The sequence below is a fragment of the Drosophila mojavensis genome, unplaced genomic scaffold (assembly GCF_018153725.1).
Source record: "Drosophila mojavensis isolate 15081-1352.22 unplaced genomic scaffold, ASM1815372v1 contig_277, whole genome shotgun sequence".
Taxonomy (NCBI): Eukaryota; Metazoa; Arthropoda; class Insecta; order Diptera; family Drosophilidae; genus Drosophila; species Drosophila mojavensis.
Window position 1 is genome coordinate 3190678 of NW_025318822.1, and position 24868 is coordinate 3215545.

At 39.8% G+C, this 24868-nt stretch overlaps 1 long non-coding RNA gene across 1 annotated transcript; it reads left to right on the forward strand.

Moving 5' to 3' along the window:
• Positions 1–2444: 2444 nt before the first annotated feature.
• LOC122757057 lies at positions 2445–2711 on the forward strand. Its single transcript, XR_006356956.1, has 2 exons — positions 2445–2485; positions 2650–2711. It is a non-coding gene; the product is annotated as an uncharacterized LOC122757057 (long non-coding RNA).
• Positions 2712–24868: the final 22157 nt, after the last annotated feature.

Below are 24868 nucleotides of genomic sequence, written 5' to 3' on the forward strand. Positions count from 1 at the left end.
ACAAACACACAGCCGAGAACGAATAACGGCCCAGACGGCGACTGTCAACTGCCGTTGCTATCGTTAGGCCCATTTTGAACAGTCTACTTAAGTGCCAGGTTGTCTACGCCAACACATACATAGAAATAAACACGCACATACACACACACACACACACACACACACAGGCAGGGAGAGATACAGAGCACAACACAACATCAACGCCAGCTGGGACAATTTCCATTTTTGTGTGCAGCTCATAAACCTTCAACTTTAGCAAGAGAACAGCAAGGACATATGCAGGTGTCTATGGCTACGTTTATGCCAACTCCGACGTCGACGTCAACGTCTACGTCCATGTCGGCGTCGTCTCCCTCTGCCTAGATATTTTTATGTGAATTTATGTTTTTGATTAGTGCAGCCTCTGACTTATGTATGCATTTCAGCTTTGACTTTCATTCGCGCTGACTTTAATAAACTTAACATAGTGTCAGGGGCGACCATCTCAGCAGTTCCAAGCTACAGAAACCGTAACAAGCGAATGCTGGTCTAACTCACATTTTGGATTGTGAAATGTAGATTAGTATCACTGACCAGTGGTCAGTGTTAGTATTGCAATGTATTATACTTTATTGATATAAATATTAATATAACTAGTATAATATTCTTTGCTGCATTCTTTTACTTTACCTTTTATAATATTACATTATTATTATTATTAATCTTATATAATCAGTTTTTATGATTTACACATATATATTAGCTTATTCTTTTTATATAGCTTCTAAAGATTGTTGAAGCAAGTTTTAGCCCATGTTTGAGTCTTTTATCTATATATATAAAAGAAAGTTGTGTAAAAGTGAAGACTGGTTATAACTTGATTTGGGCTGAACCAATTTTCATGGTTTTTGATTTGTTGGATTTGTCTCCGCAACGAGTTTAGTATAGGGTCTTAAAAATACTGAAAAAATTTGCCGAATACTTGAAAAACGCGGTTTTTTCCCCAAATGTTCAAATTTTTTTTATACCCAGTAGGCTTGGTAACAGTGACAGTTTTGACAATAGTGTAGAAGTAAATAAACAAATGTAGTCAGTCAGTCTACGGCACAGCCTCAGGCGAACCTGACTATTCATAAAAAAGCACATTTGTTAAAAAAAAAAATTTTGAAAAACAATACGCATACGGACAAAAGCAAAATATCTCGAAAGTTCAGGTAGGTATTGTTGAATTTGTTTTCTCAGACATTATTTTTGTAAATAATTTATATTTGTATTTCTCGACATTATTTTTGTAAATAATTTTTATTTATATTTCTCGATTTCTCGATATTTTATGTGGTTTTGTGCGATTGTGCATATTCAGTATTACTATTAATGAAAATGCCGCGTCCTAGAAGATCTAATCTTTCCCAGCGGACCCATAATGCAATTAGGCTACGGAATACCGCGAGTCAATTATCTGACGAAGAACGAGAAAGGCGCCGCGTTAGTACCCAGCAAAGAAGGGCCTTAATTCGTGCTTCTCAAAGAGAGGCAGCCCGTGAAACGGCAATAAGAAATGGTTCAAGGATTGATTTGAATCGAGCAGCGTTTCGATATGATTGTACCATTGACTACAGCTTGAATCGTTTAGTTTGCATTGGTCCAATGGACGTTGTTTGCCAGCATTGTGGCGCATTGAAGTTTGCTGGTGAAACGCCCGGTTTGTGCTGCCTTAGTGGTAAAGTGACATTGCCATTAGTGGTCTCGCCACCAGAGCCATTGCGTTCCCTGCTTTATGGCGAAACACTAGAATCACGACATTTTCTAGCGAGCACTCAAAAATACAATGCCTGTTTCCAAATGACTTCATTTGGGGCGGAAATTATTGAAGAACACGGATATAATCCGACATTTAAGGTAATTTACGTTAAAAATTTTATTTTCTTATTTGGGATAATGTAGTTGGTTAGATTTCTGTAAAAAGTGTTTGTAAATCTAACTATAACTATGGCTTTGAATGTAAAGATTCAAGGCCAGATTTGCCATCGCATTGGATCATTGCAACCTATTGAAGATGAACAGCACAAATTCTTGCAAATATACTTCATGGGCAATATGGAAGAGCAACTTGATCGGCGCCAAGAAATCAACACTGCGATGAAAAGAGCAATTCTCCAAGATTTGCAGCAAATGCTTCATGAACATCATGCATTGGTCAAGTTGTTCAAGACCGCTTTAGAGCGCATGCCAAGAGATGACTATAAAATAGTAATCAGAGCAGATAAAAGACCAGCTGGAACACATGAACGCACATTTAATGCTCCAACAATCGATGAAGTGGCAATCCTGATTGTTGGTGAAAGCTTGGAAGCACGCGATATTGTGCTTACACGACGCAGTGCTGCGCAACTACAAAGAATATCTGAAACGCACCGTTCATATGACGCTTTACAATACCCGCTGATGTTTTGGCAAGGAGACGATGGATATCACTTTAATATCAAAATGATAAATCCATTGAATGGTAAGATCAATCATTGTTTTCATTTTAACTTTATATATACATTTTATTCTGTTTGCTTTTGGTACACAAAAAAAGTTATCACTCTTAATTTAGTAGAGAGTAGCTGTAAGAGTCGTAAACCTATTAGGGGCTCTAAAATACAATTTTTACTGCATTTGTTTCAGGTGAGGAAACTGGCAAGAAGGTTAGTTCTATGAATTATTACGCATATCGTTTGATGATTCGTGAAAATTCTGACAATTATTTGTTGCGAATTCAATTCCCGATTCGTCTTGCCTTCGCCATGACGATCAACAAATCACAGGGCCAATCTTTGACTATTTGTGGCCTCAATCTAGAAAATGCGTGTTTTTCTCATGGTCAATTGTACGTGGCATGCTCACGTGTTGGCAAACCATCCGCATTATTTGTTCTTGCACCTGACCAAAAAACGAAGAATGTCGTTTACCACAAGGTGCTTGAATGAAAATCTGATTAATAAATTAATTAGAGTGTATCCCAACCTGAACAACATACCTTTTAATCATTTTTTACCTAGAAATAAGGGTAGGGCAATGCAACGCTTGCTGGGACTGCTAGTAGTTATATAAAATTAATATGAAAATTATTTTAATTTATTATTTTGAAATTTTTAATATTCTGAAAGAATAATTATTATAATAGTGGGTACTTCAGTATATACATATCATTAATTAAGAAATATAAACATCTGTGTATCAATTTTGTCTACAACATTTCCTTCGTATTTTTCAGTGAGATTTCATTTACTGGAACTGCTTTGCAGAAGCACTTTAGTGGTATCATAACAGCAAGTTGTAGCCCTCCCGGCTCTATTTTATTTATGCGCTCGTAAAATAGCACGCCTACTTTGGCCTCTAACTCACTGTCGTTCTCGATTCAAAGCCGCCCTCGACACGCACCGATTTCACACTCACTCACACACACACATACACACTCACACTCATACTCACACACACACACATACTCTCACACTCCAACGTCCATTCACACATATTTATGACCTGCATGCGGGCTGTCGCATTTACATGTGTGCCGCGACTTATGTTTTCTTCCTGTTTCGTATGGCTGGAGCCCTGCAAAGTATGCAATGGGAAATTAAATTCATGCAAGTCACCTAATATAAGAACGGAAATAAGGCGCATTAACTAAGTACTTAAGCAGCTTTTCATCTAAAAATTACTTAATTTACTTTCTATCGCCAAGACTGAAAAGCTTTAACTTTTCAATTTTAATGACGCATCCATCAGCTGGACAAAGATCTTATCAAAATAAATATCACGCAAATCCAGCTTACATTTGTAATGAGATTTGCTTTGTTTTTCATTAAGTTTGTTTATTTATAGCATTCTATTCAGCTAGAGTTTGCTTCTTTTTCTCTTTTTCTACTTGAGACTTTCATTTAGCCAGGATGCGTGGCGGCAGCGCCATAATTAGTTTACTCGGGGATTATTTTATGCAGACAAAAAATAAATATTTATGCAATGCAGTTTAAAGAGCAAACGAACGAATGCACAAACTCAAATGCTTGAAAAAGTGTCGCATTGTGATAACGATTTTCCCTCCATTGAGCAGCTGGCGCCTCAGCTCTTAGGCCAACTTGCCACCTGAATCGCTGTGAAATGTTTTCCCAATACTATTTTTTTTTTTTTTTTTTTTTGGTTCGTAGGGGCGTGCGCCTCTTATTGTTGCGGACTCGGCCACGCCCATTGCCAGGGCAACCGCTGGTGCCACGTATTCATCTTTAATTCATGGAGCACAGACTAAAAGTCTGAATTAATTTTCTTTTTTACAGCCCCAGAAAGCTGCAAGAACTAAATGAATTGCGGCAAGCAAAAACCATTTAATTTCTCATATTTATTTAGAGTAAAGCCACAATACTTTAAATTGTACTCATATTCGCATATTTTTTATATCTAATAATGGAAACTTGAACGTTAAATTCTCTGAAAATTCCATTTTATCCTTGTTTCTTCTTTTATCTTTGTGGCAATCGCCTTAGCTTAAGTTTCTTTAGTAAGCAGCTGCCGATTAAATGTTGTTTTATTTTTGATAAAGCAGTCAATTTCCTTAGAAATTAAGTCTGATAACCGCTCTTAAATAATGACACCTCAGCTGAGCTTGCCTCTTCGACCCGTAGCCCAGCAGCTGCCTGCGAAGGTGACAATGAATTTGCATTGTTAACGCGAAAGTCGCCAAGGTGTTGAAGCGTCGTCGCGACTCACACCTCAGCTCGCAGCTGGCAGCTGGCAGTCAGGTAGCTGTCGGGCAGATCCTTGAATGCTTGAATACCGGCTGGCCCACCGCTGCTGCCCACAGCTTCTGCCACAGTTTCAGCTGCAGCAACAGCAGCAACAACAACAACAGCAGAAACAGAAGCAGTAGCCTTGGCAGCTTAGCTTGCTTTTGGTTGCGGCAAACGAGTTGTAAATATTTATTTATACCCGCGCGCGGTTTATCCATGGCCACGTTAACGGACTGCCAACGCCGGGGTAGATCCGTAACCGGAGCCTGCATCCAGACGCAGACCGACCCAGCTCCGGCTTTAGACCCGAACTCTGGCAGCTGCCTGGTTGAAATTCTGATTTACATTTCGTCGACTAACCAACTGCGGCACCAGCCAGTAGTCAGGATTTCAGGTTTTTAGTTGCTCGCATCATAAAGTGCGCTACCTACTTTTATTTTTATTTTTCCTCCACTTTTTGGTCGCGGTTGTGTCGTGTTGCTGCTGCTGCTGCTGCTGCTGGAGCCTTCAAACTAACCCATCAAATTCGACTGCCTATTCCAGCCAATGTGCTGTTAGCCGGAAACTCAGACTCTGGCTTATTCCGCGCCGTCCATCACGTCAGTTGCAGCACTTTTATTTGGCTCTTGCGGTTTTTATGCCGAGGCACTTCTTTCGTTTCCAGCAGTCAGCAGTTTCAGGTTGACGATTTGGCCCGCTGAATCAGAGTGTTTTTCGCTTAACTTCTTCTCTCTTTTTTCGCACGGCAGTAGCAGCTGGCAGGCAGGAAAATCATCATCAGCCAACGGCAGCAACAGCAGCAGCCTCGTCATACTTTTTTTCATCAAAACATAATTTGAAAATCTAAACGAGCAAAAAACCGCGCACCACATTCGCTTGCTAAACGTGTGACAAGTCGCGCACGCTTATTATAAACATTGACAGCAATACACACTTACACCGCTACACACCTGCACACACACAGACACGCTTACTGTCAGTCACACCCACTGCTGCACAAGTTCAGGGCTTCGGCACTCTTTTTGCTCCTTTTCAAAACGCGCGCCACTTTCAAATGCAGTTTTACAGTTCGTTGCATAAAAACTTAAGCGGTTTTATGCATTGTGGTTGAAGCAGCCATACGACGCACACACCCACACACCCACACACACATACATACAGGGATACCCCGCCCATCCATCCATCGCACCACATGTTCAGGTGATTTTGGCAACATGTGGTGCGTCCATTTTATGTTGTGACAGCAATTTTTCCATCATGCCGTTGCCGTTGCTGTTGCTGTTGCATTTGTTGCTGCTGTTGCTGTTGCAGTTGCTGTTGCAATTGCACTTTTGGTCACTGTCATCACATAACTGCAGCTCTAAGCTGAATTTAATTTTTTCTCTTGTTTTTGTTATTTTAGAATATGCAAAAAGAGGCAGCAACCGCTTTGCACGAACCGTTGGAACCAGCACATTTTTTTTTTTTTTTTGCACTTGCAGCAGTTTGTTTTACCAAGATTTTTCACCTTTTTTTCATCCGTGCATCAACAATTTGCAGCTGCATTTTAATGGAAAATATACAATAGAGCAAAAGTATTTAATTCAATTTTTGTTCATCAAAACGTGGTTCTCACGCCCTGCTATACGCTTTACATGAAATGTCTCTTATGTTGATTTTTCGTAAAAAGATTTCCTCTCTGTGTGGCAATTGAAATTCAAATTTTACAAATATTCGTTTTGATTACATATTTGTATGAATTATTTTGGTTATGGTCCTTTCGTTAGTTGATTAATCAGGTGAATAACTTTATATATTTATATTTGTGCTTTCGCTCTGAAACATCTGTCTGATCGAGAATTGAAGCTGAATTTCAATTTATTCATTTATCGAGTAGGGTATTTAAAGTTCGATTACGTTCGAGACTATTCCGCAAGTATTTTTATTAGTCTTTCGTTTCAATATTTGTGGTCAGCCGAAGTTTTCAGCCTGGCCTCGCATTCACACTGCGGGCATGGTAAACGCATTAGAAGTATTTTTTTTTTAACACAATCATTAAAGAGATATAGAAAACATAAATATGCGAACTCTTAAAAAGGGATGTGTATTAAAAAACTATATTTGTTATTCAGGGCAGCTGCGGAATAGATTTATAGCTGATATAATACCAATTCGTTCGTTATCGGAAAACAACTGAAGGATTATCACAGCCACAACTGAAAATGAAGCCTTTAAGTGCTTTGTTTAAGCTTTTGCTGGCTTTAAAACTAATTTGCTTTCGGCTAACATTAACTTGTCAAAAATTTGTTGCCGTTTGTCTTATTCAGACCGCAGCTCTGCTGGCAGAGCCTATGCTAATTTATAACTTGCCGACAGCTTCTATTTGGGGGCGGGGGCCTCACATGCCAGCGCCCAGCTATAAATCCATATTCGCTGAAATTTCCGCCGAAAGCAGAACAAAAAATGTAATAGGGCTGTGGGACAATCGGAGGGGGGGGAAAGGCAGTGAGCGAGCCAGAAGAGCATGAAACTTGCATATAGTGTGTACGTAATGTGGAAACAGCCGTTTTTGTTGTCTGCCGGAAGTCGGAAACCATTTAATTTGCTCATGTGCAACTGCGCCACGATCCAGGGGAGACTGGGGCGACAGGGGAGGTGGAGGCACCGGGCGGAGGCCAGGGGCCCTGTGCATTCCATATCCTGTGGCAAGGCTCTGGAGCTGCTGTTGGCGCAGCTGACATGTTTTTTCGTCAAATTTTTGGCCAACATTTAATTCGGGCAAACGAGTTAAGAGTAAAGTTGTGTTAAGTTTTCGCGAAAGCGCGCGCTGCAAAAGAAAAACAAAAGCAGAAAGTGCACACTAACACACACATACACAGATATAGACATTTCCAACAGGGGCTGTGGCAGCGCGTCCTGCGACTCAAAAGAGGCAACATTTATTTATTTTGCTACAGCCATCCTAAAGGGCTTGGGGACCTGCCTGCCGCCTGGCTGTATCTGTGAGTCTCTCTGTCGGTCCGTCCGTTTGTCAGTCTGTCAGTCAGTCTGTATGCATGTATGTATGTCTGTCTGTCTGTCAGCTCTTTGCATACAAAGTCTTGAGCGCAGAATTTTAATTTGCAATTAAATGCAACCCACAAGCAGCACCGGCTTTGCATCAAAATGCGAGACGGGGCGCAAGAGCTGCGCTCCCGGCAATACACGAGCGTGTAGCTGAACCAGAAATGGGGCAGCTCTAAGCTCAAGTGTGTATGTGTGTGTGTGTGTGTATGTGTGTATGTGTGTTTTCCTTGGCAAGAGCAAGTCAGGTGTATGGCGCCCGCTAAAGAGCAATAGCTACAGCTGCAGCAGGCTGAAGCCAAGCAGCTAAAAGAAAAACATTTCGTAGAGTCTCTGTGCAGCGTACGCCACACTCCATCCATTCCTCATCTCCCGCTCCCCCTTACACCCCGTTTAGCTAGTGCTCCGCCAGTCGGTGCTAGTAAGGCTGCAGCTTAAGTATTTGCCAACGAATGCGAATGTTTGAATTAAAACTTTGTAATTTCCCTTGTTTCATTTCATTTCGTTTACTTGAAATTCATTTCAACTGTTTTGCTGCTTTATGTAGCTTCTCTGCTCACAAGGCGCGCCCCTTGCATGCACTTTCTTAGCTGCCGCTACACAGACCAAGGCTGAACAAGAAAGAGAGAGACAAGCAGAGACAGAGACGAGATAGAGAGCTATCCTGACCACCACCAATGCGGCTGCCACTCATCCATCTCAGCCCAACTTGACGCATCCTTATGCTGCTCTGTATGTATTCTTAGTCTCCACTGTTCGCATTCCGCTTTTTCTGTTTCTCTCTGGTCACCAGGGACAACCGCCGAATACAATGGGAGAAGGAAGTCGGGGCAGAGAGAGACATAGACTTCTGTGCAACTGCTGAGATGGATCCCGAAAGTCGAGGTCGAGCCACTAAAGTTGCCATGCAGTCAAAGTGCAATTTGTTCAGCTATGTTTCTGCCCGGCTGTATTGCCCGAGTTTAATTTGTTTACTCGTTTTGCCGTTTGTTGTTTGCCATCCACCATTTGCTTTCTGCTCTCTGCTCTCTGCTCTCTGCTCTCGGCCTTCAGTCTTCAGTCTTGTGCACTCTCAATTTTACCCTCTGCCCTTTGCTCTCTGCTGCAGATGCAAACTAAGTAGTCCGAATTGAATGACAAGCAGTTGCTATGATATACCATTTAAAATTTATCAGCACTTCAGGCTGTCAGTTTTGCTTGTGAATCGCTGCCTTACAAATGACAGAAGTGAAATGACGTGTAATGATCTCTATTGTTGCTCCACCTTCCATGCACTTCCAGGAGCACTTATCTTAATGCATAATATAGACAATCAATTCAGTCTATAAATACATAATTGTTTCATAGAGCTGTGCCGAAGTAAGTGTCAAATGGCTTCAATTTTATGAATGCAGATTGAATTCCTGTAACAACATCATCAACTTGACTTCAATTAAGTTTGCCCTACTCATATTTAAATATTATTATTTGCCACCTACCGTACCACCTACCACCTACCGTACCGTACCGTACCGTACCGTGCCGTGCCAGACAAGCTCCTTAAGTAATATGTATTAATTGAGTACTTTGAGCAGCTTAGCACTCACATCCCATTCAGAGCATCTCCCGTACAGCTCACAACTAAATATTTATATATGCGTGTATAAATACATATTTGCAGCAGTTTAATTAACTGCTCCATATATATATATTTATAATTATATGTATATATCCAAACTGCATGTATATGCAAAATACTTGGTGTCATTTGAGAGCTAGACAAGGCTCATGTCAGTGCACATCATTTAATGATAGAGAGGAAGAGGCTTTAAAATCAAACATTAATTTTCATTAGCACTGATATTAATGAAATATGCAGGAGACATCGAAGCAAATGCACCCACACACATACACACACACAGCACGTAGACCTTATCGGTTCCGAAATATTTGTGTTATTGAAAGTAGGATTCTCGGCCTGCAGTATAATACACAGACAAACGAAATATGAATGACTGCAATTATATTTATTCATATTCATATTCAAATATGAGTTGATCAAACGTTTGCCTCAGTCAGTTCGCTCACTGCCAAATGGCATGGAATATGTATGATTTCCTAATTATAATTATGGAGTTGCATCGCCGAGTCTTAGTGTCCGTTGGTGCAAATGCTGTTAGTAATTGAAAATTAATTTTCCAAACATTTTCCTTCCATTTCTCCATAAGAGCTCAGTATCAGTTCATTATTGAATCAATCTTTAATTAAATATATGCGTGTATGTGAAACGAAAACTACTTAGCAGCTTTTCTGCACAACTTTAAGGATTCGGCCTAAATTGCTTGTTGCTCAACTTTGCAACTGCCGTTGGCTGTCCAGCTGTCGGGCTGTGCGGGCGGGGCAGTAACAGCTTCTTGCTGTGCGTACGACATATCCTGCCTGGGCTTTGACATTAGCGCCAAAGTTAACATGCATCTGGCCAAATCTGAAATGCAAAGCCAAGTTCAGACAGTCCTCGCTGCGTGTGGGCTGACAAGTGCCTCTACTCCAGGCACAACCCTCGGTCACTGCTTCGGTCAGAATCTGATGTCTCGGTTTGCGTGTGTGTGTGTGTCCTTAAGTTGAATGCCTACATCGGAGCCTGGGTCTGGGTCTGGGCCTAAGCTAGAGCCTGTGGCGCTTTAGTGCGAAACAAAGTAAATTTTGGCACAAATGAGCAGCATGTCCGTAGCTCTCCCGCTCGGCACACAGATGAGCTGTAATGCTTGCAGTTAACAGCAAATAGCATCAGCATAATCATAATTAAATAACTTCTGTCACAATGCCAAACAAGCCCAGCCGATGGGTGTGTGTCTGCACGTCATTTGCTCGAATTTACGTACAGCAGGCTTTGCTCCAGCTAGCAAATGCTTTCGCTAGACATTCCTCTGCCAGCATACGAATGCACAGACAGACCCACACTCACACTCACACACATAGCGAGATAGTCGCAAGAAAAAAGAGCCGAGCGCAAATGTGCCAAAATAATCCGCTTAAATAAAATGGTTGGAGAAATACTCGCAATAGCACACAAAATGGGTGCAGCCAGCATCCTTTGCCAGTCCTTGTGCCAGTTCTTTTTATTTTATTTTGTTATATATATAAAATACCTATTAGGTATTAAGTAAACTAGGGAATATAAGACAAATAAATATTAAATATTTAATATTTTTTCTGTGAAATATTGTATTTAATATTGTATTTTGCCTAATCTTCAAAAGTTAATCGAATATCATTTGCATAATTTATAAATTGCATTTACTACAGGGTAAAAACGATTCACATAGCGCATAGCCCATTCGCCTGTATTTTAGCTTCTTGTTTTTGTTGCATGTGTGGTCAAAACCACTAAAATGCCATCACAACAACAATAACTAAAGAAGTGAAAAACAAACGACACGAAATGGGCAGACAGAGAAAAATAAAATGAAAGAAAAAATGGTATATATTTCTCTTCTCTGTTTTCGGTCCATATAAACTTTAACTATCATGGGTTGGCCAACTAATGCAATAGCAACAACAACAACAACAAGAACAAGTTTAGCTTTGGGCTTGACATCGCATAGAAGCGACCCTGAGCGCAGTTGAAGCGGAAGTCCAGTTGTCATTCCAAGTCCCAGCTCGGTGGATGGTGTGGGTCTATCTATGTATTGCTATATTCGTCTCTAATTAAACTGAGCTCTTACCTTGGTCATTAAAGGCGAAAGAGTACACAGTTAAACAGGTGGAGCATATTCTATAAATATTGGATGAGCCAACGATAGGAGGCATAATGATGTCTGCATAGCTAAAGCGGGAAAAAATCATTAATGGAAAAACTGTTTATTATTCTGTTTACCTTCGATTTCAGTAGCGAACGATGCAAATAATGTGAAAGGTGCGTAGAAAAACTTTACGGATTTTTAATTAATATTCGATGCTTCTTGGTATCTCAACAAGTTTGCTATGCAGAAAAAATTCATTAGGTATTTAGAAGAAGAATTTAGACGCAAAAAATTAAATGCTGAGTACTTAACATAAAAGTGCTAAATTGCTAGATAGTACAAATATTATACAGTCAAGCACTAATCAGTCTCTTTAAAAATTAAAATGCTAATAATGGCAATACTTGTATTATATTACTTACTGATTATACAAAACATAAATATATAAATTTATTATAAAAAAAATATATATATATATATTAAATTTAAGCTTTACTCATTGCATAACCAATTTTTACGCTTAAGAAGCTTATAAATTTCTTAAAAATTTCAGTCTTTTTCATAATATATATAAATATTTAATTATTAGAAAAATATAAATTCTAGTGAAAACTAAAAATCAACTCTTCGGTCTTTTTCCAATAAAGTATAGGATGAATAGTACACACGCTGCATCTATCAACATAATATTTCTGTTTTCCTTTTACAATCAAATTATTAGCTGCAAAAACCTGGGAAGTGAATGGGGATTAAACTTTTTGCGCTGGAGCATATCTGCCATTTGTAATGCCGTTAAAAGCATCTTCATCAGCGGCGGCTGAGGTGAGGGTCACTTTCATGATGGCCAGCTTAAAATCCATTTTGGGCTTGATTAAGTTTACATCAAATGCTTAGCAGGGCTTAGCAAACACAGTTTAACGTGGAACGTGGACACGGACAGCGGCCTGCTGAGAAATACTGCCCAAAATAATGAGCTTGGCAGTCGAAGTGGATCTGAAGCACTTGGAAATAATTGTGGAAGCGGCACGGTGCAAAAAAAATATGGCAGAACAGGTGTTTTTATGTACATATGCTCACTTTTGGCGGCCTCGCATATTCACTGAACAAAATAATTAGGCAAGCAGGTGTCGCTTTTTATCTATTTGACGCCATAATAATTAGCTGAATGCGCAAACCGCCAAAGTCATTAAGACAAGACACATTAAGCATACGCACCGTGCGCTATATGAACTTTACGAATATGTAGACACTAGACTCCATCACTTGCTGGCTTACGATTAAGATTTCAGCTTAATGCAAACAGACAATGGCAGAGTTAAAGATGACACCAGCCGATGATACCCTGGAGAGGCAGATAGTAGATCTTTTAAAGATTTATGAATTACTGATATAATTTAATTTCTCGAAAGTCATAAAAGCAGAGTTACTTTTTTTACTATATATAAATATATATATATATATATATATATATATTTAAAAAAAAATTTTTTTTATAAATTATTGCAAACTTTAAACTAATCGCCAGCAATTGTTCTTGATCCTTCTCATCATTGCCAACTTACTTAAAAGTTATAAATACCCACTTCAAGGCTGAGGATGAGAAGCTTGACGAACTTTGCAAAGCTTTTAGTCAGCTGCCAGCTCGTCGGGCGGCATAGAGGCGGCTTGTTGCTATTGTGGGCGTGTGCCAGACCACAACAAAAAAAAAAAAGGAAAAAAGAAGAGGCAGCAGAGCGAAGGAAGAGTTGGCCAAAGCAAAGGCAAAAAGGCTGGCACCCAGACAAGGGAATTGGTGTAAATATGGCAAGTGGCTGGCAAAAATAGAGGCTGGGTGCTGTGCCTGAGCACCGTTAAGAGCCCGGTCCAGACAACGGCTCGTCGAAGTATACTTTTTATAGGCACTGTGGCTGCTGTTCTTGCTGCTGTTGCTGCTGCTATTGCTGCGTGCTGCCAACTTTACCATAGATATTTTCATTGAGTTTCCTGTGTACCTTCGAGCCCGACTCGAAGCCAGTCAAGTCGACTCGAGTCGAGTCGCGCCGAGTCGAGTGGAAGTATCAAAGTTAGTGAAGTAGCAGCCCCGACGATGCCGTTGCCACTCAAATGCTTAACTATGCAAAATAAGTTGCATTTAAGATGCTCCATTATGCATGTTTATTCTATGTCGATGAGACTGTTTGCTCGCCAGCCGGGCCCAACGATATTAGTGGCAAGTGGGCGTGGCTCGGCTATGGCTATGGACGGCTGCCAAGCATACTAGGCCAGGCAATGTTAAATGAAGTCTAAGGACGATGGCGCAGCCAACACGCCTGACAGATCAAAGAATAGGCTCATTGTGCAAATTGACTGTCATGAAATGCCCCAAGTAAAGCAATTTAAGGTTTACTTGAATATCGGTTAAGCTAACATTTATCTCTATCTCGAGAATCCTTTAAATATAAATTAAATATTTTTAAATAAAATATTATATATATATAAATACTTGGCCAGATCTTCTCAGCTGTAAATTCTGATTAATATAATTTATGCTCTACGATGAGCGATTCCTGAGATTTCCTTCTTCAATTGGCTTATTGGGTACATGAGTATATTTGAGTCCTACTTCATTCAAAAGTTTTAAGAGTGCAGAGTTTATATTTATTCAGATTGCAATCACTCATATCCGATGCCCGGCACGGCGGAGCGTCTTTACGGCATCACTCGAGCACCACGAGTCGTTCACATCAAACGCTTCACGCCGCGATTGTAAATCATTTTATGACACAATGCACATGCGGCTAATAAAATGTCATTGGAATTTGTTGCACTTGACAGCAACTGCAAAATTGTTGAGGTCTGCCAATCCCAGTGAGTTTATGGTCCAAGTTGTGCGTGTGTGTCATACGTGCATGTGTGCGAGTGCGCGTATGTGTGAGTGTGTCATAAAATGGTATTTGGATATGCCAAGCACAAGAATAAGTTTTCAATCGACTCCGGCAACTCCAACTTAAGTGTGTTTATGACAATGTATACAAAAGTAGTAGCTGAATTTTGAGAGGAACTTCAGCTTGAGAGTTGCACATGACTAAGATGTTTATATAAAGAGGATGCCAATATAATATAAAAATACAAGATTTTTTAAAGTTTAAATATATGTATAAACCAGTTACTCAATAACTATTGCAAATAATAAAACACCACAGTTGACACCTGCTGGGTGCGCCACTTAGGCAGATCGTAAAACGAACGTAAGATTCCGAGTTCCAGTTCGTAAAATGTAATATACTGCCAAATGATGTTTCGTGAAACTCTCACGACTTTGTTGGTGCAACTATGCACTGTAAGATGTGCTAGCTTGCACGGAGTGAATGTCTGAGACTTGTATAAAAACATGTTAAAATATTTTAAATAAATAATACAGAAGAGTAAAACACATTGATGTCACTTCTGTGATCCCAGCGCACACATTCCACGTCTATTCCAAAGAAAAGGAATCAAAACAATTTATTTTTATTTTCAGGCAAGCCAACTCGACTCGGGATGGCAGTCAATGTAGTTCTCGTTATCGTGGATTGCATTGCATAGCCTGCTGAGGTGGCATGCCACACTCAATTGCAGCATTTACCTGTGCGTCAACAGCCAGGAGAGTCAGCCAGCCTGCAGCCTGCAGTCAGTCTTGGGGCACTTTGTCAGTGGGTGCTTAATGGGGCGCCATTAGCATTTGGCCTCCGCCCGCATCCTCACGCAACTAGTGAGTGGTGGCGCATCGCTGACGCAACCGGAGCTGATTGACGACTCGCATTACGGCCGGAGCTAGTTAAGTGGACGACGACCCGGTTGCCTGTCGCTATGTGTGCATCTTGTGTACAGGTGCCGCCGGTCAGCGTGGCGCAGTTAATCATTGTGGATGATAGCGAGAGTGTGTAAACAATCGTTGACCACGATCTGTGAAGGCGCCCAGACCGCAGCTTCCAATTACAACTACAGCAGCGAGGCCCTCCCCCTCCGTACCCTTCGCTCCCAGCCCGACCAAGTCAAGTGCGATACAGTACACAACTTTTCCACTTGGCAGGCTTGGCTAACCGCGTACACCAGCCATTCCATTTGCACAGCCATCGATTTTCGGTTAACGCCCAGCGCGCCCTGGGAGATGGATCAGGCGATGGAGCCAGCAACCGCAAGACAGCGCACACAACGAAACGGCCATTTAAGGACACCATACTGACACAGAGCCGTGGTTAAGCGGTGGCACACCTTAACGCCACTAATACAGCTGACAGCCTCTGCCTATCCGTGCCGCAGCACGCAGTATGCAAAATTTATAGTTCAGCGTAGGCTCATTTTAAATGCGGTTCAGGCTGACCTTCAAAATGTATATAAACTATAAGCGAACTGCCTGCAGATAAAACTAGTTCCCAGCAGTGTTGTATAATGAACTAGCAGTCAAAAAAATAATCGATATTTTCTGAGATACTCGAATTGATTATACTTTGAGCCCAATTGCCTGAAGAGACGGATGGAATGGTATGTGTAAGCGCTTTCCAACACTGGCTGCCGCTTAACATTGTCTGCCTCCCTTCCTGTTACTTTGTATTTTGCAATCTTTCAACTTTCATTCAGCTGAAAATGAACGACTCAAGTCATAAAACCGATTCGTGACTAAGTGCAGCCAAAGGATTATGAAAGTTGAACGAGACGCCGGGGCAAGATTTTTGCCCCACTGCGAGCCATAATAATTGCGCGTTTACCTTAAAGCAGCTCTTGCTTAACTATGTACAAAGCCGCAACATCCATCAGCATTTCATGATGGCCTCTGGGGCGAAAAGCGTTTCTTTTACTATTCAGACACCGCATCCACATCCACAGCCACATCCACATCCAGTGGCAGCACCACCCATTGCTTTTTGGTGGCCAGTCCAGTCAACTGCGGCGCGTAAAAACCACTTGGACTGCATTGGACATTGTTTAAATTGCTGTGGTCCGCATACGTTGAATTTTCTTCTCTTATTTATTTTCCGCTTTATTTTGGCCGTTTGCTTCGCACTGTTTTGGCGTGTTTCTCTCTATTTTCTTTTCTTTTTTGGCATTTTGCTTTTTATTGCCCCAAGTGGGCGAGTGGGAGGTCGGTGTCGCATAAACCATATCGCATCCACCTCTTTTTCGCGTCCTCTGACCTTAGAGTCAAACGGAGAATATGTGAAGAGACTCGGCACCACAAGCAAAAGCAAAAACAAAAGAAAACTTAATGTAATTGAATTCATTTATGGTTTTGTTTGTAGCTTCTTTATATATGTATGTGTTATATATATAAATTACACTTTTTTTTTCATTCTTGCGGCCATTCACTTACGCGCAGAAAACTGCCAAGAATGTCGACGGCTTGTTAATAAATATTTCATGTATTTTACAGGCTCATATCCAGCAGTGGCAGCTCGCGCTGTCTATGGCCATAGAGAATTCTTTACTGTTCAGCTTTTGTGCTTTAATTAAAAATATGTATAGGCAAGGACAGAGTCTCATTGTTCTAGCATCCCTTTCAGCTCAAGCTTGGCCCAAAGCACTCAGCTAAATTCGAAACAGCTGACAATAATCTAAGCGGGAGTCTTAAACTCTTGTAGTTGCTTGACTCTCATATATATTTTAGATTTATCTATTATTCTCATATTATTAAGGATATCTTCTTACGCCTATCTGAATCGTATAAGCTATATAACCCGAATCAGCATCATATACCCCTTTATACATCGTTTTAACGTGTGCAGGGTATACAGAGTACTCAGTAGTGCACTTCGAGCGATTCATCTTAATATGTCCTTTTTTGGCTGCTCTGCGCTTGTCCTTTGTTGTAAGCTCCTTTGTAGCTCGAAAGGGATATTGGGTTATTAGCAAATATGCTTTCATATACATACATGAAAGATTTATGCCCCGACGCAGGGCAGCCTGTTGGCCACCTCAGCATCTCCTTGCCGCACTTGGCCTAGAGCTATGCTGCATATTTTATACTAATCGCTACCGGTTATAAAACAGACCCGCAAACCATGCCTGACACACTTTCACCTGGGCTTCATCCCTTTTGTGCAAGACGAAGCCCTGTGCCATGCAGCTAATAAAATAATTGAAACTCTCTAAGCATGTAAATACTGCCCAAGCCACAGGCAAGTTGTGCACGTTAAGTTGAGCTACCTCTCGAATTCTCCATCATTGTTGGGCCCACTAGAATGTATAAAAATAATTCAAGAGTAGGATATTTGCTCAACTTGCTCAAAAACTATTATCTTAGTCGACTAAACGCTACCCTCACATTCCATTCGCACTCCCCCTCCCACTCCTACTCGGCCATATTTAAGAGCTGCTGCTTCTGCTGCTGAACTTTTCCTGATTTTCAATTTCAATAATACAATTTGTTTTCCAATTTTATGCCAAGCTGAGCAGCTCGCAGCAGCCAAACTCTGCCTTGCCTATACTTTTATGCCAAACAGTTCGCTCGCAAAGTATTCGAAAAAGCATATTTCGCATGCATGTGCTATGCATGAGCTTGAATTTAAAATATGACCAATTCTTCGGCTAATATGCATTTTACGGACTGCAGCAAATCTGTTGTCAAAATTGTGTTTTGCATTTTACAAATTTTAAATTATATTTCTGGTAGAGCCTCCAGGGAGTGCAGCAGAGCCCAATTTGATTTGTTTTCCTGCCAAAAAATGTAAAGTTTGAGCAAAGTTTCTACTGGTACAGTGAGCTTATAGCCAGCCGTGAATACGTAAGTGGGTCAATGCTCCGAAATTCTAGAGAATTGGTGGCTTAAAGCAAACTTTTAAATATGTAAACTGAAGTTAGTCAAATGAACAAATATTTAAGGAAAGTAAAATGATTAAAAATTGAATGGATTACATATATGTACATATATGACTGAGTGAGAAAACAGGTTATTCTATATTTGATTTGGAAAATACAAACGATGTGCAGCTTTAAAAATCGCTTAAAGAGTTCCTCTTGGTTTATTAATTATGTTTGTTTTTTTTTTTCAAATAAATGCTTTAAAGGCCGATTCATTATTTAATGACCGACTTGTATTATTATTGATTTGTTGCAAACTCACATTAGTTCATGTGCGTGCTGCTGCATTCATTAACCACAATTGAATGCGGTTGCCGATTCAATAAATATTCTGGCTATTTGAACAATACGCGCCGCAATCGCAATCGCTGAGCGAAATACTCGCGGCACGCTCATAATTAAAGCCAATAATCGCGCGTTGATGTCGGCCTTAAATATTGCCAGTCGCCAGGGAAAAGCGCTGTCATTACACTATTTCGATGGCTTTTCGATTTAACGTGCTGCAGATAATGAAAGATTATTGTACAACGCTGACGATTCAATACGTTGTTTGAACAGCGTTGACTGGAGTTTGTCATATACAACCACATCTCAATTCAAGACTTTTGATATTAAAAAAATAAAAATAAAATAAAAAATACGCAATATTATCGAAAAGTACTTTAAATAATATTAAGCAGTGAGACAAAAATCTCGAAAAATAAATAAGCAAAAATAAAATATAGAATTTATCTATACATACAGTCAAATTAATATTAAGAACAATGGAACATAAAATAAACAAAGAAGTATGAAAGCTGCTATTAAAAAAATAAAAATAAAAAATAAAATAAAAATAAAAATAAAAAATTAAATAAATAAATAAATAAAAAATTAATTTAAAAATTAAATAATTATAAAAAAAAATAAATTAATTAAAAATAAATAAATAAAGGAATTGCACACCAAAAGCTGAATAAGTGCAGCCTCTTCCTCTTATAAATATTATTAATATTATTATTATTATTATTATTCTTATGATCAGTAAAGCTATTTATTAAGAGATAGCTCTTCTGTATGGCATATGGCTGCACATGTGACACCTGTGCCCAGCCCCGTTTATTACTCACACTGACTGCACTTATCGGAGCCTTGGGTTGCCACTCGCACACGGCAAATAGAGTGTCATTAATTTAACTAAAATAGTCACATGGCGCCTCCTCCTCACGCTGCCTTCCGCTTTGCTACGCTTTTGTGTTGGCATTTTTCAGTTGCTCTTGTTGCTGCCGTTGTTGTTGCTGCTGTTGCCGTTTCACAGCGTCTAAATGCAATCATTTTAGCCTGTGCCTTGCCGCGCTGCGTTTATAAATGGCCAACAACTACACGGCGACATCTAAAGAGCTTGAAAAATGACACATCAAGCGACAAGGACGAAGACAAGGCGGCCAACAAATACCATTTTATTTAGCTGCCTTTTGCCGCTGTTGCATAAGAGCAAGAGCATTGCAATAGGATGCAGCCGAATAGCTTTGGCTCTTTTACGATTCAAAAATACAAATTATAATGGTATATTTTTGAAAGGGAAAATGGGGGCCATTGAGTTGATATTTGAATTGATTTTCATTAAAATTTTATGTTTACCGATTGAAGATAAATAAATATTGTCATATTGTCATTCAAAAATATTTCAAAAATAAAATGCAAATAACTAAACACTCAACATAAAATGTAGCCAGAGTAAGAGGCATAGCTCAAGGGCTTTGCTTTGTGATTGCAAGCCACATGATAAACAATGCACTAAATAAAATTTTCGTTCTTCGATTTATGCATGAGTACAAACAGGGATCCACGCATGCTTCCAACACACCAGTCCGCAGACAATACCACAAAATTCCCCAGCTTACCCCAGCAATGTCTCTCGCATCGTAAATATGCCGCAGCGGAAATGTATTTAGCTCTGAGACACAAACGGAAATAGACACGCCCGACTGCACTTGATTTGCCGTCTGGCATATTTATGATTCGCTCAGCCAACAGTCAGACCAAAACACAAATTCCCCATATATATTCCAAAATTGAACAAATATAAATAAACCATAAGAAGGTAAGACCATGTGAGATTTTATTGAGAGTTATTGAGCTTTTAGTGTGTGTGAGAATGAATCATCTGCATGAAATTCAGAGTGAGATTGAGACCAAAAAGTGAAAAGTGATATATATAGTAAAATAAAAATAGTAAATAATAAATTTATTAAATAATAGAAAAAACAACCTTGAGACCTCAGTTTATTTATTTATTTATTTTTATTTTTATTTATTTTTTTTTTTTTTTTTTTTTAGTGTCTAGTTTTAATTCCTGAGCTGTGAATCACAAAGTGTGTATTTATAGAACTACATCTATAAAATATGAATTTCACATAGCATACTCCATTTACAACGAGCTTCCAAGTCCTTCCCGCAAAATTGCATTATTGAATCTTCTTTCGGCGCTCAGCACTTCAATATTTGTATAAGAAATGACAGAGAGGAAAACATTCCATATTGCATACAATTATCATAATCCTTTTCCCCATTATATTTTGCTCCTCCCTTTTGCCGTAAGCCCTCAATGCAGACACAATCGAATTTCTGAGCCAATTTGGCGAAAACACACAAAACTAATGCCGGGCAGAAGCAAATTTGGAAATTCTTTATCGGTGGCCCATAAATGTATGCTACATTTAATTTGAATACAGTCCTTTATGTGCATGTGCGAGTGCGCGACCGTGCGCTTAACCCACACAAACGGTTAGCTAATTTTTCCATATAAATGAAAAGAAAATACACGACGGCAACGAACGTTGCCTCCGCACAGCGGAACACATACACCGCACACACACACACATGAGCACACACACACGTATGTGGAAAAATGTTCCGAAAAATAAATTGAATTTATCAAGCGTTGACGTTGGCATCAACATCAACGCATGCCAAATGCTCTCAGCAGAGAAGAAAAATTGAACGAAAATAACTTGCCCACATAATTGTCAATGGGCTCATGGCAATGCCACGCCCTCCGGCTGGACTGGCGCCCTCATATTAAATAAACAACTGCAACAGCCAACAGCCAACAGCCAAATGAAAGTAGCTTTTCCTACGCCAGGTAAGCGCCTTTCCTTTAATTGGGTATGCAGCCTATCAATTTGTGGCATATTTGAAGATTCCGAGAAATGCGAATAGAGAGAATACACGCGTGGCAAGAGAAAAAGAGGCCATAACTAGTAAATTATTGAAATGAAGCGCGTCTTAAGGGGAAACCATTCAAATCATACTTATAATAATTATCATAATATACGAGGGCTGGCCTCATGTGGCTTATGTGGTAAATGCTGGCAAGCTGTCTGTATACTTTGAAAGCATAACACATACGCATATGTACGTACGTATGTGTGTATGTATGTATGTACATCGACATATTTGGCCCCTCATGATATCAAGCAAAATAAACAATAAAATTCAGGCACCCAAATGTTGCCCTTGAGAAGCGGTTCCGCTTCGACAGGCCCGGCGCAAAGTGTCTTTGATTCTGTGAAAGTGTGAGTGTGAGAGAGTGTGTGTATCAAACAGATGACAATCAAATACACAAACACAATTACAAATGTGGACATACGCACACACACACACACCCAGCAAGTCAAACAAATAAGCATAGCAAATAGTGTGCCCGAGAGCCAGAACAAGACTGTGCAAATATTTTGCCACCGACAGAAACAAAGACATATTACTATCACAAGTCTTTCTCTCTATATGTGTGTGTGTGTGTGTGTAACCAAATTGAATTTGATTTATTGAAATTTGATATTTTCCGTGATACGAGCACTGCAAATCAAGCAAACATGAGCTGAGCCAAGACAACTGAGCCGGGACAGACACTGCAACAATCAACAATGACTAGATGGGACTAGAGGGAAGGCGGAGGAGGTGGCAGTGGCAGTGACAGTAAGTAAAGACAATGTAGTTGGCTAAAGGGGCACCCGCTTGACACACATTCACCAATTGCCTTTTGTCTGGCAAGAACTTGTGGAGCAGGCGACATAGAAATATTACCATAGTATTATTGTTGCACTGCTGCAAAAAAAGAAAGTAAATAAATAAATAAAAAATAAATAATATAAAATCTATACATAGAGTAAAGAAGTTGCTTGAAATAATATTTACTATTGAATATTTAGTTTGAATGTTAGTAGAAATGTTCAGAATTTTATAAAAAAAAATAAAAATAAAAAAAATAGATACACAAATAAATATTATATATGTATATGAGTAAATTTGGTATTGCCATCTGATGGCATTCCGCACCCATCAATTTGCTGCATAAGTAATTAGTTTTGAAAATCATATGCATATACATATATCAATTTTCATTAATTAACTATCATTGTTCGGTGTCAACTAATTATTAATCAATATATTGAACGATGCGACAATACAAAAATTTGTCGGGTTTGAGCTAATGAACATTATTGCAAGAGGTCAGCGTCAGGCAGACAGCGGGACAGGAAATCAAAAGGCAAGCATGCGGATGTGATGTGAAATGGTGAAGAGTTTGTTTGGAGAAAGATCAACTCTACTACTCTGACTCAATTGGCGATGCGTTTGGCACGTAAAAGTCGAAGTCGAAGTCGAAGTCAGAGCTAATACAACGCTGTGTTTAAGTTGGCAAAATCAGATCGAATCGAATCAAATAAATAAATTCGCTTACTGACAGCCAAAGAGTAAGTAGGACAGATAGAAAGATAAAGGGAGATATGGATAGAGAGAGAGAGAGAGAGAGAGAGAGAGAGAGAGAGAGAGAGAGAGAGAGAGAGAGAGAGAGTGGGGTAAGGATAGGAAAGACTAGAGAAGCAGCATGTGACGCCATGCTGGCAGACTGCACTCAAGCACACCAGCTACAATATTTATTACTTTTGATTATGTTGAAAGTCAACTTTATCAATTTTACAGCAGTTAGCCAATAAACCACAACACAGACAACACAGGGACAGCCAGACAGACAGACAGACGGTTGGACCCAAGGGCAGAGGGGCATACGGGCGGGAGGCTTAGAGAGAGTGGGCAATTGGGATGCTGGTCAAATAACCGCAAGGCATAACACACACACACTCACATCCACAGCATAAACAGGATGTTGTGGAATGAGCTCTGTTATGTTCTCCATTTGTATGTGAGCTCTGTGCTGCATATAAATCCTAAGCGGACAATGAATGTCAAGCGAAATAAATTAGAAATGACAATAAATGAGCAAGTGTCAAATTCATTGGGGAATGCCGTCGTAGGGACGGTGGACGGAGGGCGGAGGCGAAGCAGCGGGGTGTGTGATTCAGGGTATATTAAGGGGACTTTAAGCCAATGGGGCGTGAGTCATCGACAGTGGTTCGATTTGGTTCAGCAGGTCTGTTGACAGGCAACGACAGGGCAAACGGACAGCGTGTCACTTTAATTGGCAGTCAAGAAGCCAGATGAGCGATGGCTCCACAGTCAACAACAACTGCAACAACAACAACAACAACAACTACTACTACTGCATCAATAACAACAACGTTTTCGATGAGGCAATTGCATTCCACGTCGTTTCAGTGCTGCACCTATACTGTCCTTCGACGAATCGATGGCATACAATGCGAGACGCACACAGAGAGAGAAGGAGATAGAGCGAGAGAGAGTGAGAGAGAGTAAGAGGTAGGTATATAGGGGAACAACAATGCAGTTGAACTTATGCATATTTGTTGCATGTCGAGGTTTTTGCTACTGTTTGTCTCATAATTTATGCAATGATTCTTCTTCTTCTTTTTTTAGCAGTTGCCGTCTGCGTTAAAGCTGCACACAACAGAGGCGATGCAATCAAGTTCGACGCACAGTGGTACACAATATGTTTTTAACAAATGAAATATACAAGAAATTTATAGATAATTTATCTATATATTATACTTTTCAAAATATTAGTAAATTTGATATAAGTAAATTATAGCACATCTCTAATATTTTTATATTCATATTAAACATAATTCTTCCCACTGTCCATGCAATCAAAATGCATTCACCATGGTACACTTACACCTTTGTATTTGGATCAAAAATTGCAAGCGAAAAATACACAGCCTCACACACACACACACACACACACACACACACACACACACACACATACGGTCTAGCACACACAAAACACGTGACAGTGCCCAATTTCTGTTTCTCGTATTGTTGCCCCATGCTGGTTAGATGCATATTAGGCCAGAACTCACACAATGCCAGTATTCATTGTTCTGGCCCACGCAGGCACATAACCAATGCATACAATTGTCCATCTCCGCTCGCCGTGGTTAAGTTGCAGCTTCTACTGCTTTCAGCCTAAATACTGCAAAGGCCAACCAGAGACTAGTGTATTTTGTTTGTCGATTCATTTATGGTATGCGACTCATAAGAGTTTTTGCTGTTATGCCATGCATAATTTACACTAACCAACATAAGCGTGCAGATGCATGAAAAACATAAATTAGTTGTTGCTTTCAAAAAATGGCA